Source organism: Xiphias gladius, chromosome 22, assembly GCF_016859285.1.
Source record: "Xiphias gladius isolate SHS-SW01 ecotype Sanya breed wild chromosome 22, ASM1685928v1, whole genome shotgun sequence".
NCBI lineage: Eukaryota > Metazoa > Chordata > Actinopteri > Istiophoriformes > Xiphiidae > Xiphias > Xiphias gladius.
Window position 1 is genome coordinate 24,118,820 of NC_053421.1, and position 18,273 is coordinate 24,137,092.

Below are 18,273 nucleotides of genomic sequence, written 5' to 3' on the forward strand. Positions count from 1 at the left end.
GCTGTACCCTCGCCCTCCTACGCTGTCAGACCGGCTCGAGATGTCAACATGCCACAACTAAGAGGTTACACTTACCAGATCCTCACTGTCCTTCTACACCCTGACTTAAATTTCTCTTTTTTCACTTGTTTTTTCTTCCACTTGTGTCCCAAATCTGACTGGATGCTGCTAAAGTCATGCTAGTTTAAAAAAATTAAAAGAATGGGGCAGTTTATAATAGGATTAAAACTAATGATGCAGTTAATCACCAACAATGTGGAATAGGGATAAAATGCAATGGGTCTCCGGTAATACTACATCTCCTTTTCCACAATATTCACATTAAAGTTTTATATTTGAAACCTTAATGATTTGCAGTTTACAGTACAGTAGAAATACATTTTAAAAATCATTTGTTAACATCTGTATTTTACATCAAAAAATGTACTGTAGTAAAGCTGGTGGCGTGTGCCTCCTCCCCTTGGTTTGACAGGCTTCACACACTTAGCGAAACAAACATTTCATGGCAACAGAAACAGATCAAACGTCTCCTCTTATGGGTCAAAACTGCACCCTCACCTTCCTTTCTGAGATGTGGAGTAACCTGAGTTTAACATTCAGCTGGTTGGCGAAGATGAAGAGTTTCCTCTTATGACTTATTCATATCCCACAAGTACGATGCGAGGAAGAAAAGTGCCAGGAATGGAAGTCCGCATTCCTACAAATGGACGTTAAAAGGATAAGGGTAAGTCATTTGTTAGCGGTAAAGAATTTTTTAACCTTCATCCCAAGAGCAGCTTTCTGAGCACACATGCTCATTGCCAGCAACGCCATACCTCACAGTTATACATTTACACACAATCACTCCAGGGAGCTGCTCAGTACAACCACGGCCTACGACTGCGGGCTGCTTTGCAGCTCCAGCACAAGCAGCTGGGGGTCAAGGGCATCTCGACGGTGGCTGTTGAGGGGCAGATTGGCATTTTAGTTATACAAACATTTCTCAGAGGCAGAGCTGCTGTAGAGGCAGGGATAATTCAGCTATAGAGGAGCTTTACATAAGACATAGAAAGGAATTAAGACAAGATATAAAAGAGACACAAGGCAATATGAAAAGATAAATGGAATCTAATAAGAGTAAAACAAAACCAAAGACTAAAGTAGAAGAATGAATTGAATAAAACTGATTAAATTATGAGAATAAAAATGACAGTGCAATTATAGTGCAATGAGAGATATGAACTCATATTCCCAAATTTAATTTAATAAAAAGCAGCAGCAAAAAGAAAAGGTCTAACCCTTGGAACAGACGTCGAGTTTAGTTTGTTCCAGACAAGTGGTGCATAGTGCACAAAAGACAGCCCTTTGATTTCTGTGTGGGCAGGAACTAGAATTAGCTCATAATTTCACCTCTAGAGGCTGACATTGCTAAATCCCATCTGCACTCAGCTCTTCAGCACTCAGTGTGTAACTCGTATGTTACCCCATATTGTGTTTCAACTCATGGTTTACTGCCCAGAGTGCTGAACTTACAGGACTACCTGTAGCCGTGTGTTTTGACTGCCTGGTGTTTGCCATCGCAACATATGGAAGCGAGACAGCTAATGCTAGCCAGCCTCAGCACAGAGAGCGCAGGAGCTTTGAACTGACCTCTAACTTTAAACTGTTTTACATTATTATCAGCACCATGATTAAATGGAGGAGCTAATGTAAGGGCTGAAGATGAAACATGATAGTCATTGCAGTACTGAAGTGGTGTGTTGACAGTCGTGTGTCAATGTTGTGCCGACAGTATTGCTCCCAAAAGCCACAAACTGCTGGTGTATTCATCTAATTATGTCATATAAATCTATATTGTATCGTATCGATTTTAAAAACGCTTTGTATTAAGACTGAAGTCTTGAAAGAATCCACCTAGTGGAGCCCTTAAAAGAAACACAGCTACGGCTCTCACAGTAGCCCACATCTGGATCTTCTTATTTGGACTTAAATCTTTGTGGACTGTTGAATGCCATTTACATCAGTTGTCTTAAGTAACAAATTGCATCGGCTGATTAAAGCTTGGCCTGTCCAGGCCCAAAGAAATAAAGTGGTCTTCGGATAAGAATGGAGGGATTCGGACACTGTAGCGACACTGCTGTAAATACAAGGCGGCTTTTCTCAACGTCATTCAATACAGACAGAATTTAACTTACAAAATATAAAACAATTTCGAAAATAAACAAACAGTCATTATATCTTTAAGGGACCAAAATGATCCAAAATGGGAATTAATGTTTAAAGGTAAATTCAATTATCAGTAGCATGACGATGATGATGAGCCATATGTGAGGCAAGGCAAGTTTATTTCCATAGCACCTGTCCAGCACAAAGGCAATTCAAATTGCTTTACACGGGGTCAAAATTCTTTAGAACAACATCTAAAAGCACAATAAAAATAGGAAAAGAAAACAAAATTTGAGAAGTTAATCAATTCAAAGTAATTGTTGGTGTAACCGTCTTTTAGTCAGTCCACAGCTGGTCAGCTGACCATGCAAAATTTCTAAATTTGTCTACGGACAAGCATACAACTCAACATATATGGAGAACAAAGTTTCCAATAATTAATGAAATGCTGGTTCTCTTTCAAGGAAATTTCTCTGGAAGTAAATCAACTGCTTAAAAATTCTACACAAATAACTTAACTCTAATTAAAATTATAACTGAAATAACAGAGCCGTGTCTCTTTTTTCCCACTAGTAAGTTCCAAATTAGATAGTTCTCTCCAGGAAATTTTTCCAGGAAATTGTTATGTGATAAGGGACCTGTAAAATACCAAAATATTACGTATGAGGAATGCAGTCTATATTCAATAAAGGAAATAAAAGTGAAATAGAGATATTAATCATTCACAGGGGAGTTTCTACTTTGTAATGGAAAGACTACAGTATTAGTATCAGTAGTAGTAAAAGAAATAGCTGTCAAATATGTTTGTAAACCGTGTTTCAAAGCTAACTATAGAGGTTATTGGAAGGTTAGTCCATGTGGTCTGGTTCTTTTCTCTGTCCAGAGACTGAGAGTGTTAAATTCATTACTCAAAATTAGTCAGACATAAGGATATTTGCATTTCAGACACATGCTGGTGGATATTAAGGCAGCCGTGTGGGATGAAAAGAGGATTTCCCATTGATCCCTTGTTGTTTCATAACTCTGCATTAACACTGCTCTCCTGTAAGGTCACAGGGAGTGTCAGCCAGAGATCACGAGGACACTGTGTGTGTGTGTGTGTGTGTGTGTGTGTGTGTGTGTGTGTGTGTGGGTGTGGGTGTGTTTGTGTGTGTCTGTGTGTCTGTGTTGTGCGATGTGTGTTGTGTGTTGTGTGTGTGTGTGTGTGTGTGTGTGTGTGTGTGTGTGTGTGTGTGTGTGTGTGTGTGTGTGTGTGTGTGTGGGGGCGTGTGTGTCACACATGGACCACATGCTGGTGTCCAGCCTAGAGGCCATCACAGAGTTCTGCCAGAACAAGTTGTGTTACTTGTGCTACCGCACACATTGTATGTGAAAAGGTCACAGAGCTGTCCCTGGGGGAATGGCTTGGAGACCCTGTGTTGTTCATAGACTGACAGTGTGTCCCACTTCTATCCTATATAGACTACTAATACTATAGAGCATATATACAACGATCAGCCACACCATTAAAACCAGTTACCGGTTTGAATGCCTTGAATTACAGTTTGACCCTCCATTCAGAGACATTTTCACATCAGCTCCCAGTTAATAATCATCGACGGGAACCTGAAGACCAAACATTTTGCTCTGATGAATAAACTGCAGTGGAAATTTTTCTTTGACCTTTCATTATTTGAAGCAGAAATACTATTGCTGTGAGTCATCTTTGAAAGTTGACCACATGTGATGTAATGATGACTGATTATCTGACTATTTCATCTATCTCACTGGAGCAAATACTTTAGGACATTTGCTCCTCAGTGCAACAAAGGGGGGGGGGGGGGGGGGTAAGTAATAAAAATGTTCTTTTTCTTTCTGGTTTTTATGTTATCCTTGGTTTGTCTTTTGAATAAATCAGGAAAAACAGCTTTCCCAAAACAGCATTCTTCAACCTGAAAAAAACAAAAACCCACCATGGACTGCGATCCTAGGTTGCCATGCTTGGCAAAAATTAACAGCGCAGTATGCATCATCCAACTTCTATCCAGGAACGATTTGAATGTTTTTCTTCCTCTTGGCATGATATGGCAAGTCAGACTTATACCCTTTGATTTGTTTTTTTTTAGAACACCTGGATAGTCTGTGGATGGCAATGACCTGGGAGTGAACTTTGTTGACAGCTCCACATCAATTGGCCCAGACGTGGGTCAAACGCTTGTCAATATCTCCTGTTAAACCCAGTTCCCATAATGTAAAGAGGATTAGTCTACGTCTGGGAAATCAGGTCTCTATCTCTCATTGAAGGATTTTGGACAGATCATGCTGGGCCACTAGAGTGCAAAAGCAAAACGTTACTGGATTTAAACTCTTAAATCCTACACCAATGCGTCACTCGTACACCAACAGTGACTTTTCCATTCAAGAGAAAAATTACGAATTGGATTTTTTTAAAAAAGTGCTGGTTTGAGCGTTCCCTGAGGTCATGACAGGTGGTGGACTCCCAGGCCAGGTGTAGACTAACAGGTGGTCAGTTGAGGGGGGCAGTGTCGGTGCCACCTATCATGACCTGGGATGAGGTTTCAACTCCAGGGCCAAATGGAGGTCACTGTTTTCAGGTCCAAAAAGTTTCCATTGCCAAGTTTCACTTTTGTGTTTACAGATGGTTTTCATTGCATGTGTATAATTTCTGTTTGTATCATTTCTAAACTTGATTCTAACCACATGGAAGAATTAGTGTCAGACACGGGCAATTTCAAATAAGCTCTCATCCATTAGTCTTGTAATGACAGAGATGGAGCCTCAATGTCTGTGCGCAGGGTTTGAAAGAAAAAAAAAAAGATTTCCCTACATATCTACATATGTCCATTTTAAGACGTTTAAAAAGGCAGAAATTGGAAAACAATAGCTTAAAACCATGTCAGTGGGAATTATAGAAATGTGTCTCAAACAATACATAAACATGAGCAAAATGTGTTGTTAACGATAATATATTTATACAATATAACTATATTATGACACTATAATTATTTGTTGAACTGTTAATTTGAGCCTGTAGGTTCCACTGTAATTACCAAAGAACATATATCTCTGTCGGCCCACATTTTTTTTGAATGTGCTCAGGTCAGTCAGTTTTTCTTTGTGTTGAACAGCACAGGGAAAGAAAAAAAAAAAATACTTTGAGCCGCTGATTGTTGCTGACACATCCGACAGGCAAAGTGTTCTGACTGCACCATTTTCACAATAACAGTGGGGGTGATTGGGTGTCAGATGACAAGCTGAGAGGTATTTACAACACATATTTATATATAAATTCATATAAATTGTAATATCAGTGACATAAGTCCGTAAGTAAATTGTCATTCTTGATCCCATTTAACTGTCAACCACAGACCTTAGCTTGACCCTTGCATGCCACCCTCCCCGGGACTTGGGCCGGGGTCATCTGTACCCTTTTGACCCACCCCTGATGGTGGACCTGCATGTACCCATGTTTGCCTAGTTCCAGACGTCTGAATCGCTGCTCACATCTCTGTTTTGTTCAACAATTCAATTAGGCCTGGTGTTGTGCCTGTTGACGCCTGTTTACCCTGGAAAGCAACCGACCAATCAGAGCTTAGCGGGCGGGGTAAAGGATCGTCTTCTTACAAACTGGCTAACACGCACACAGTGTTAGCCTGAATGAATGGTGTGAAACAAAATGGCAGTTCGCTCTGATCATCAGGCTCCATGCAACATATGCAGCACAGCCCAAATGTGCCGAATGAGCACAGCGTCTGTCAGAATCCACAGTGGTTTCTTCTGTTGCCTGCTTATGGCAAAGAGGCGTGACTGCGTCGCACAGTTTACCTGTTTATTTATACCCTTAACCTTAATCCGGAGTGCCCTTCACTGCTGAGAGTGTGATTATATGGAGACTGACACTCCCTAGTAAAGTGCTGGTGGAGAGGAGGCAGTTGGGGACAGAGCCGAAATGAATTTTTGATCTTTGAGCTCCTTCTGAAGAGATAAAGCAGTGATTGTGTTGGGTTTTTTTTTTTTTTGTGGAAAAAATTCCTTTCATTGGTGGTTCCTCCAATATGTCCATCAGTCTGGCTCAGTTTGTAGAGCTCATGCCTTTGTAGCCCAGAAACAACAACAAAAGAGACGACTCTGCGACAGAATCTCGCTCACTAACATTGAAAATACAAAGACATCTCACAAAAAATAGCTTGTACGAGAATATACGCGTTGTTAATACTGTCCGTACACAACCTGTGCAATTCAGAACAATGGTACACACATTGCACTGTACATGTACACACATATACACACAGCTGCATCACCGAGCACCAATTACTACAGCTGTGACCTCACATGTCCGGGTCAGTGATTCCAACAAAACAGACAAAAAGAAACTTGTCCTGGAATCTCGGCCCCCAATTACTTTGCACTGAGCTCCCCGGGCGCACAATGCTGCAGGTGAGAAGTTGGAACGGGGCTCTGTCACAGCTTGGCAGGGGCACAATGGAGCCCTGTGGCATCGCCTGGAACGGCTGCAGGTCCATTCACAGATGGATTGCTAGGATTGAACTTCTTTAGAAACAGGGTTTTAAAGATGAGATATCTTTATTTTATGTCTTGTCTTCATGTTCCACTTCATTTAAGCTTTGACAGACATCACACTAAGTGCCAGGACAGCAAGAGTGAGAGTGTGACCAAGAATTTTTGTGTGTTACCCTTTTAAAAAAGTGGTTAGATCGAAGACAAGTCATTTAATCTAATATAACATTGCTAGTAATATGCGGTCTAGTCATAGCTAGCTTTGTAGCTTATTGCCAAGATTATGAATTAAAATTTAAGTTAGGGGTTTTATGTAGCTTTTAACAGTTTATTCCAAAAACAAAAGCATTATTTTCACTTATTTATTTATTTATTTTTACCACAAAAGCAGCTCTGTAGTGTATTGTGTGTGGTTATGCAGTGTTTCGTTTATTTAACTACATTTAACCAGTGTTGGAAAGTAACCAAGTACATTTAATGAAGCACTGTATTTTAAATACAATTTTGAGGTACTTGTGCTTTATTCAGGTATATCCATTTTCTACAACTTTATACTTTGTAAGGAAGATTTGTACTTTTTACTCCACTACTATTTATATGAAAGCAGTAGCTACTTGTTACTTTTCAGATTAAGATTTTAATTGTTAAAAAAATATTTAAAAAAACATTTGATAATCCCATAAAATACAACGGATTTAAAAATCTTAAACCAATCAAACTTTTTTGCATGTGACCCCTCACAAAGAAATAGTTCTTCATTGGGGCTCCTTGGCAAGTTTCAGATACAAAAGACTGATTTCCTCTTTAAGCTTCTAAGAAGGTTTCAATTAAATAACTGTTTGTTGCCCAAACTGGGAAAAGTATACAATATTTCACAAAAAGCAGAGATTTGAATGAAGTCCAAAGAAATAGATACCAACTTCCTGTACTTTGTTTTTTCTTTTTTCCTAACTCATTAATAATTTCCCCACCCCTCAATGGCCTTTAGGTTGGGAACCAATGGACTAGTCCAAAACAGTAAAATTCTACTTACACATTGTTGCATCAATATTAACAACAAAGTACCTTTACTTTTGAAGCATTAAGTTTAAATATTACATTTTGACGATAATAGTTCTGTACGTTTACTTAACATTTTGATTGCACAACTTTTTATTGTAATTGAGTATTTTTACATTGTTGTGTTGGTCCTTTTCACTTAAGCAAAGTAGTGTTTTCCACCATTGTTCTTAAGATTTGCTGCAGCAAAATGTAAAGCTTTAATGGCCCTCTGTTTAAGTTTAGAGGACCACAACATATGACAGGCGGATCCACGTTCAAAAACTTGCAAGAAAGAGGTTGTTTCATAACTTGTGTGAGCATTTTCTGATCTGACACCTCTATGGCCCTGTTCATACCTCGCATTAACATGCGCTTTGGGTGATCACGAGTGGCTTTGAGTACAGGTATGAGTGCACCTGAGACGCGTTGAGATCCGATCGCCCAGACTACATTCAGAGGTTGTCTAGGCCGCATATGGCTACATCCTTTTGGTAGTGTGTACACAAATGCGTCCCGTGCCACGTTGAAGGACTGCCTACTCAACCGATGTCCTCTGCATAAGAGGATGTACGTACTCATTCGTGTTCTCAAATCGCGTAACCCGGCTTTGTCCACGACGTGTGAAACTAGTCCAAAGCCCGTGGAGATATATTACGAGTGCATCATAAAATCTTGGGCGATTTGGTTTGTTTGGGGCATGCGGAGGAATACACCACTGTTGCATTGTTTTGATTTCTTCTTCTTCTCTTGATTTCCGACAGACGAGACACGGGGAGTGCATTGCTGCCCTTGGCCGGTTGAAAGCAACAAGCGCATTTGGTCTCTGCAAATGAAATTTATGTTATAAATGCCAGGTGTGAACTGACGTTCTTAGAGCTGTCCACTTGAGATCGTATCACCCAAGACACATATTAGTAACAGGGCCTATGATTAAGGTCTGGTCAAGCTGTTGTAGCTGATCCTACTTGGTTAAGGCTGGATAAGGAAAAATTCCCTCCGCGGTTCTTCATGGTTAAGAGAAACCAACACTGATATTTGGTAGAGGATGTGACACCGACTGCAGACTCTTGTGCTCACAGTGAAGTCACACACGAGAGGGTCTTGCAGCGGAATTACAACATTGCGGACAGTCATCAATCATATGAACTCCAGAGGTCATTTGTCAGAAAGAAGGTGTACATAGGTGATTTTCAGCACTTGAATAGACAAGCGATGTTGGTTTTCTGGTGAAGACTGTCTGAAAATAGCTACTTCGCTTTTAACAAAAATTAAGCAAAAAAATGAAAGAAAAATCTTAAATAGTAATAGCTCAGCAGCTGAAACAATCCATACGCTGTGGGAAACTTAAAGCCACAGCAACTAGAATAATGGTCTCCTTTACCTGGAACACATCAAAAAAAATAAAATAAAAAAAGTGTAAACAGATAATAGACGGATGCAGAAACAAAAATATTGATCCTTACGTCTTGAGACCCCCAAAATTTCCAGTGAATACGATCATTAAGCAACTAGAAAAACATTAAGAAAGTCAGGTAGAGGCAAAACGAGGGAGAGAGAATAAAGGAACCAAACAGGGATGAGCAGAAATACTGTAGGAGTGCTTTCTGTCTTTAGGAAACAGAACAGCGGTATGTGTTGCAGAGAACAGCTAAGGTCAACAACAGAGCCCTGCATTGATTCCACATATGTGATAAGGTCAAAAACTATCATGGGACCTTTGCCCCTGGGCAGTTTCCAATCAGTCTGCTTCTCATAATCTGTGGGAAACTTGTCTGCTTTTCACAGCTCAATGACCAGTCATCTCTGCAGCAATTACAATGCCTTCTTTGCGCCCTGACAGTTCAATATCATGTACAAATGATCTAATGTGATTTATTTCCCCCATTGCTTTGAGCACTCTGGATATTTTAAACTGGGCTGCAGGATGATTATATTCATTTTCAATTGATTAAATGTAAGCAACCTAATAATGAATCGTAATGTAGGATTTGTAATTAATATGCCTTTGATACACAGACAGCTCCCTAAGGAACTTAATGGTGTTTTAAGAGTTCTAATGGCTTATTGATTTGTAAACAAAAGCAGCTAAAACTGAGAGTTTTTGGAAACTAACACACAGTGAAACACACCTTACAGATAGAGTATGGATAGATACTGACATTACCTCCAAGCATAATCTTTTAATGTTAAAACAGTCAGTACAGGTGACGTAGATTGTTGGACATGTTAACAGTCAGTTGGCAACCAATTATGAAGCCCCCCTCCTGCACACAACATTCAATTGATAAACCCCAGGGGCCGTGTGAGGATGACTTAGTGGGTCAAATGCAGCCTGCAGATATTGCAGATAGTGAGAGAGATGCACTAATGCGCGCGCACACACACGCACACACAAACGTGCAGAGCATACACAGAGTGGAAACAGACGGCGCTAAAAATAAACCATCTAAAATATTTAACTTACTGACCCAGAAAACAACCTCGGGATCATATGTTTGCACAAGCAGAGGATAGCGCGAAGACGGAACCATGATATCATTAGGGCTGATGGGTAATAACTGTTTGCCTCAGGGTAATGTATCACATGCAAATGAAACGTGTCGTAGATGTTTAGTCAATTACATAAGGCTGATAAAGTCATGCAAAGTGTGATTAAATCAGGTCATTTGGCATCATACGTTCTTAAAGGGGCACTCCAGTGATTTAGCATAAAACTGGGGGACTCAAAGGAGACAGACAGAAGAAAAAGAACGGTAAAAATCGAAGCAACAGAAGCTGAGATGCACTGGTTTTTAGTGTTTGTTCAGCCACTAGGCCAAACATTTTCCAATCCAGTATTCTTAGAATCATCCACCCTCAAGACAGACAAAAAAATATTTTCACCCATCATCGCCACAGGTGACACCCATGAAATGATTTAAAAGGATTCTCGATGTCGCCTCTTGGTTGAGTCTCCCTTGAAACCTTGTAAAGCATCTTTAATCTCGCTGGGATAGTGAGATAGTGAAGCTCATTATAAGACTAAAATCAAATGAAGTGAGAATTGCAGTTCCTCAGTGACCCCGTGACCACATGCCTTTCTTGGGTTGGTCAGGTTGACGAAGAGGACACGATGATTGGCATGGCCCCCTGTCCGGCTTGCAGCTAAACAGCCGTGTCCATATTCAGCAACGATATTGGCCTCTAACCCCCAGTCCAGATGCCATTACCATTTTAGAGTCACACTGAGCGTCCGGGCTGGTGCACAACACTATCAATATTAATGTTCTGTGACTGAGGCGGCTTTGGAAGAACTTTCGCCCACATCAATATTGATGGTGTTGCCATACGTTGGAGTCAGGGCCCTCTTTAAGGATTTATAAGAGGAATGCTGGTGTGTGTGCGTGGGGGGGGTGTCTGTGTGAGAAGGGGGCCGATGCCATTTTTGGTCGGCACCTCAATGATGGACATTTTCCTGCCGTTCAGAGCAATTTCCGTGGGAGAGGGGCGACTCCAACCCACGCTTGATGAGATCTGAGTGGAGAGGGGCTGTGCGGAGACAGATCCAATTCCCCCGCAATGCTTTGCCGGAGATGATAGTTATGGAAAAATGAACGTTTCATTTCAGGGGATCTAAGGAATGCTAAATGGGGGTCTGTTGATTCTGGAAAGGGGGGTATTGCTTTTGGGACATCTTCACAAACAGTCCACTGTTGGGCCACACACGTAGACACAGATCCAATTCATTATAATATTAGCTTTGGAGATTCAATGCTCTATATATCAAGTGTGAAGAGGGCGTGCTCCGTCTAGGGTTTCAGGCACGGCTCTTTTTTCATGCATTTAGATATAAATCATACCAAGAAAAAAAAACAAGAGGAAATTAAAGAAACTCAAAATGAACTTTGACTTTGTCTTGTTCTCATAAACCATTTGCTAAAATTGGTGATTTAGATTTTCAGCTCAATTTGTCATGTTACATAAAATATAATGGGTTGTAAAAGCCAGAGAAGCTAAAGAATGATTCTGAGTGTTTTGTAATGCAGCAAAAGAAGTGAAAAAAAACCCCACTTCATTGAACCCACTGAGTATCACTCAGGACAGTAAAACGCACATCTCCGAGGTTTTTAAGATTGAACTACGAAGGTTCTGCTAATAAGGATTAATATCATTATCAATTAAAGCAGTATTAATTGATTAATCGGTATTAAGTATCAGTATTGTAGACACATCACTGACATACTGTTTTACCACCTTTTGGTCGAAATGGCAAACTCTTACAGAACATAGTGGGCAAACGCAGAGCATCAGTAACATTTATTTGGAGTCGTGTTTCTGGCAACTTGACAAATGTAAGTACAACATTCACAGTCCTTTTAGCTCTCATCTATCCTCCAACACCTCCTGAGAAAAAATATCTGCCTCTTTGTCCTTTGACACTGGGAGGCGGGGGGGGGTTAGAGCTTTTTCACTAAAAAAAAAAAAAAAAAAGCTGCATGCTACAGATTAAATGACACTATAAGAGCGTTGAGAGTGAACCAAAACAATAAAGTTGCTGGGTGTAAAACCAAAACAATGAGCTGAAAGACAATAAAGTGCTCTGAAGCTAAAGGGAACTGCAAAGCAGGGTGATAATTCTGCTTTAGATTTTCTGTCAAATTATTTGAAAAATCCATTTAGATGCTATACGAGTCCAAAGGGTTATCTTTAAATTGTTTACTCAGACCAATACTCATTAAAAACCCACACTCTAAATTGATAAGAAACAGAGGAAAACAAAAAACTTTTAACATTTCAATCATTGGTGTCTTTAATTGATAAATGAATGAAACAATTACCAGAAATGTGATAAATGCAGCTTCTGTCTAACAAATGTTTGATTAATTGATTAATTGTTAAAGCCTCCAGACTGCATGATCCCACTCACCACCCACACACCATCCTATTCACTCTCACAGATGTGAGATTTTTTTTTTTTTTTTTTTTCCGGCGGAGCAGAAAGAGTCTGTAGCCAGCCCGTTTAACATTTAGATAGAATTGAGCAACAACAGTCTCATCACATCACATCAGGTTATTGATCTCTCAAAGAACAGACTCAGTCAGTGTCAAGCGTACACTTTGTCTCCGGACAACTGAGGACGGGCACATTGCAAAACAAAAAAGCCTTTGCTGCTCCGACAAGACAAGGTTCCGGCTCCCTCCCACCTCCTCACTCTCCCTTTCGCTTGATACCCCGATACATTTTGAAGGCGAGCCAGTAAGTGGGACCTTTGTGGGGAGACAAAGAGTGACCTCAATTCAATTTGACATCCCACCTATCGATCTGCTCTGCCGTATCCCCCAAGAGATGGACGTCTAGCTCGCCCTTGTACTGCTAACATTCACATTTAGCAACAAGATAAAACATGTCTTTTTAATAAACAAAATCCCATCACATATCTCGCCTCATCTACCCGAGACTAAATTACTCACCCAGGCCCCTGCTTTCACAGGCCTTCATCCTCCCACGTAGGGCACTGCTCATCTTCGGTGGGGCGCTTTTGCTAAATTGAAAGTGTGTCATAACAAATAGAGGGGGTGTCTGGCTTAAACGCATGTGACTGGCAACGATGTCATCTCTGTCAAAGGAGCATCCCCTGTATCTTTAACAGGGGGACTGTGACATGGACCCAGGACAATTACTGTCAAGGCACACAGGGTGATGAATATGCTGCCTTATTGTGTTTGTCATCTCGACCTCTGGCTGGGACCTGATTGGTATGGCTGCCTACCTACAGATGAATCAGACAGATGCATTGTTTCTGTCCTGCATGCGTAAATGTGTGCATCGCAGCGCTACGCTGCAACTTAATTGACCCTCATTTGGTTTAAAGTGAGGAACTCCTGTGTCATGGGGTGAAATCGAAATGAGTCATCGTTTTAGGAACAAATATGATACCTTCATTTCCAAAATGATCAGTAGCCTAAATTTTGTGGTTTTTTTTAATGTTTTTACTTACTGGTTTTTATAGATATATTATAGTACATTTTATTTTTTTTTAATTCTATACAGATCTTATAATGATCTTGGACATTTTGTTAAACTCTGAGAGTAGATAAAGTTAATAATTTTCTGGTTTTTATTTATTTTGACATAAAAATGCCCAGATTAATTTTAAAATGCCTTTGACCCAGATTTTCCTTCCCCATGCAGATTAAAACTGTCGTAATATGTTTCCACAGATAAAAAGTGAAGAGAAACATGGAGAGAAAACCCTAAATGAGCTGCTGATTCCACCAACGTGCCTCTAAATAAGTTCAAAAACAAGAAATGGTTAAAGTAAGAGACATTGTTATTGCACTGCAGATGATACTTTAAAAAAAAACCATTTTTTACCCACTTTAGTTTGTTATATTATTGATTTTTTTCTCATCTACTCATTGTTTTTTAGTATAAAAAATAAAATAAAACAGAAGCTGTTCCAGCACAGCGCAAAATCTGCAATAAATGCTTACGTATTAACCTGCAATGCAGAGCTATAATAATACCCACATATGCAAACAACATGTAAAGTAATTTACACAAAAAGAAATAACCTGTAATTGCTGCACCTGGTCCTCTAGGTTGTGGTATTTACTGGCTCTGATTTGTATCTTGAAGCGACGTATTTTGCTTTTATGGTTTATGCTGAGCCCAGTGTTTGCCATAAATGGCAGGTGTGCAAAATTGAAGTGCAAAAGTAATTCAGCTCCTGCCATTCAAAGGAGCTATGTCAGTTTGATTTACCTGTACACATAAACATGCACGCACGCACGCACTCACTCACACACAGACACACACACACAGACATATTTACACACACCTTTGGGCCACATGTGTTTTTTATATTCATATGGTGAAAGAAAAGAAAAAAAAAAAAATGTGCGCCTCCAAAATGGGGGTTGAGGGGTCATGGTGTTTGGCCAGGAGTGACAGCTCTGAAATGAAGGCATAAGTCAATCGGCTACTCTTCATATACACACACGCACAGACACACATGGGTTGGGGTGGGAGGCGAGGTGGCGGTGGGCGGTTAGGTTAGGTGGGGACTGAGGGATCGTGGGGAGGTAGTTGGAGGAGGGGGAGGTTGGGTGTTAAGGGCACGGGGTTACCATGTGGGAGGAGTGTGTCTCTGTGTATTTGTGTGTGTGTGTGTGTGTGTGTGTGTGTGTGTGTGTGTGTGTGTGTGTGTGTATGCGTGGGGAGAGGGGAGGGAACTTGACATCATGTTTGAGAGCCTAAATGCCCAAAACTGTCTTCCTTTTGTTGTCTCTCTCCTTTGGTCTCTGTCTGACTGTTAACGCTGAGAGCTACCAGAAGCTATATTTACCCAAACCTGAACACACAAAAAAATACACACACACACACACACACACACACACACACACACACACACACACACACACACACGAGGACAAACACTTAGTGACACACCTTGAACCCAAAGGTCAAAGACCATGTGTGTTCTTTCTCTCTCTCTTTCTGTCTCCCACATACACACACACTGGGTCATGATGTTTGTTTACTTTCTGTCACGCACCAAATGGGCCTGTATCAACATTTGGGCTGAATCCCAGCGTGAGCATGGGGAAACCCCCACTTGGTTTAAAATGATTGATTCGTCCACGGTATTGATTGGCACATGTGCCCCTCTCCCTCACTGAATCAAAGTGCTCTGGGGAAAAAGAAATATCTGCAAGTGAGCAGTAGAATTATTTATCCTCAATGATCTGAGGTGGAAGTGTTTAATTGGTGTCAGGGGTTGAAATTTAAAAATTACCCCGCTACACTGGATAGATGGGCAGATGCGGTACAAGCTGAGGGTTGCCTCACGGATTTCAACAGAATTCAAGAGACACCATCAGAATCTGAAGGACAACATTTGCGCCTGGATTGGACAAGATGCAATCTGTGAGTTTTTAAAAAAAAAAAAAAGATATTTGAGAGCTAAAGCTGCCTTTCATAATTGTAATACTCTATCTTAGCTGATCAAGAGAGCAGAGATTTTAAAGGGACCCTCTGATGATTTTATTTCATCACAAGGAGAGCTACACAGCCCCTTAATAATCATTACAGGCTGTGTAATGTCTTCAGTGGCTCCGGGTGGAGCTTTCAAATGTATGAGAAATAACCCTGATTATCTCAGCTTGGGTTCAGAGACAACAAATTCCTCACAGAAAGCCTGTGTTAGAAACTGTGGGTGTGGAGTTTGAAACAACGTACGCATTTATGGGGCAGGGAGGGTCTAGTACAGTTGCAATGTGAGAGAAACTAACACTTTCCCCACAGAATCACAGTTGGAGCACTTCGGTTTCTGTGAGTGTGAAACTCTCTCGGTTGAATTTTAAGAACAAAAGATGAACTAAGGCGTTAGAAAATAAAGGTTCTTTGATAAGAAGTCAAAGGCACAAGCCTGGGTACATAAAAACTTTGAGGGAGAAGTTAACACCGACTCCAAAAGTGCATTTCGGCAAGAAACATCCAATCACCAAGCTTTAAATTGTGTTATGTGCACCGCCAACGGCTGGTGGATGTTAATGATTAGACTGTTGAGGAAACAGAAAATACATCAATCTGCAGCTTAAATCAATTTACTTCTGGATTATGAAACACTTACTATTATCAAGTCAACAACTACAGCACCTTCTTTTGTTTTCAAATTGAAATCACTATCCGCTCTAATTTGCACCTCTGATTGACTTTTTATCGATAGCAACGGCAGCTGAGGCTCGTGTGACATTCAGAACCGTCCACCATGCAAATAGATTGACTTCATTTCTGATTTCTCTGAAACAAAGTTGAAATGATTAAAACTGATGGCCATAACATATACTCACCAAGCACCTAGGAACACCGTACTAGTACTGGGTAGTTCCTCCCTTTGCTCTCAAAACAGCCTCATTCCTTCATAGCGTTGATTCCACGAGATGCTGGGAACTTTCCTTTGAGATTCTGCTCCATGTTGACATGATCATGATTCACGTCATTTCTGCAGGTTTGTCAGCTGCACGTTCACGCTGCCAGTCTCCCGTTCTACCACATCCCAAAGGTGTTTTATTGGATTCAGATCTGGAGGCTAGGGGGGGGCAAGGAAGTCACTGTCATGTTCACGAAACCAGTTGGCGGCGACTTTCGCGTTGTGACATGGTTCATTATCATGCTGGAAGTAGCACTTAGAAGACGGTGAATTGTGGCCATAAAGGGATGCACATGGCCAGCAGAAAAACTCAGACAGGCTGTGGCATTCAGACCATGATTGATTGGTTTTAAGGGGCCCAAAGTTTCCCCACACCATTACACCAGCAGCACCAGCATGGAAAGTTGACACAAGGCAGGTTGGGTCAATGGATTCATGCGGTTGACACCAAATTCTGACCATCTACGTGCCTCAGCAGAAATCCAGATTCATCAGACCAGGTAACATTTTTCCAGTCTTCAACTGTCCAGTTACTGCTGTTGCAGCACGTCTGCCTCAAGGTTGGACATGTTTTGCATTCTGAGACGCTTTGCTACTCACCGCAGTTGTAAAGAGTGTTTATCTGAGTTAAAGGGGCATTTCCATTCACAGAGCTGCAGCTCACTGGACGTTTTTCTTTTTTTTCTTCACACCATTCTGAGTAAAAAGCTCTAGAGACTGTTGTGCATAAAAAACCTATGAGATCAGCAGTTTCAGAAACACTCCAACCAGCCCATCTGGCACCAACAATCATGTCGCTAATATCACATTTTTCCCCCCATTCCGGTGTTTGAGGTGAACATTAACTGAGGCTCCCGACCTGTATTTGCATGATTTTATGCATCTCAGTGCCGCCACATGATTGGCCGATTGGCTGATTGCATGGATAAGCAGGTGCACCGGTGTTCCCGATAAAATGCTCAGTGAATGTTAACCTACAGCATGGGGTTGTTACATTATCTGGGGGACTCAGATAATGTTCTTCTTTGAAGATTAACAATGAGGATATGGTTTAAAGGAAAATTGGAAATGGGGATGCAGAACAGAAAAAAAACAAAACCCATCTGGAACCAGCAGCTCCTCCCACTTAACAAATCTGTGACAGACACTATCAAATTGCATTCTGGGAGGTGTAGGACCTAATGTTTTGGAACTTGAAGCATTCTAGGGAAAACAAAGCCAGGACATCTGCTTCAGTTTTTATCGCTTTGATTTGTAATTATGTGACAGTAAAAGACAGCAGAAAACTTACTGTGAACAACAGAATTTTATTTCAGTTAATGGATAATCCATATTTTCAAACAAAAGTAGAGGGGATAAAAACAAACTCATAGAAACTTTCTGTGAATTCCTTTATCAACAGACAGCGTTCTAAGGTCCCAGATGACTTGACATTGATAGCACAGTGCCATGTTGGAAATGTGAGACAGGTTGTCAAAACAAACTTGCTTCCACCAACGGGAAGAAAAAAAAAAAAAAAACAACTCAAAATAGTCCTAAGCTAGGTCACAGTCGTAAGTCCAACTGGGATAATATGGTAACATAGACTGAGGTTTTCAGAGGTTAGTGATACATTTCTCTACGGTATCGGTACGATAAGATCAAATGACATGAG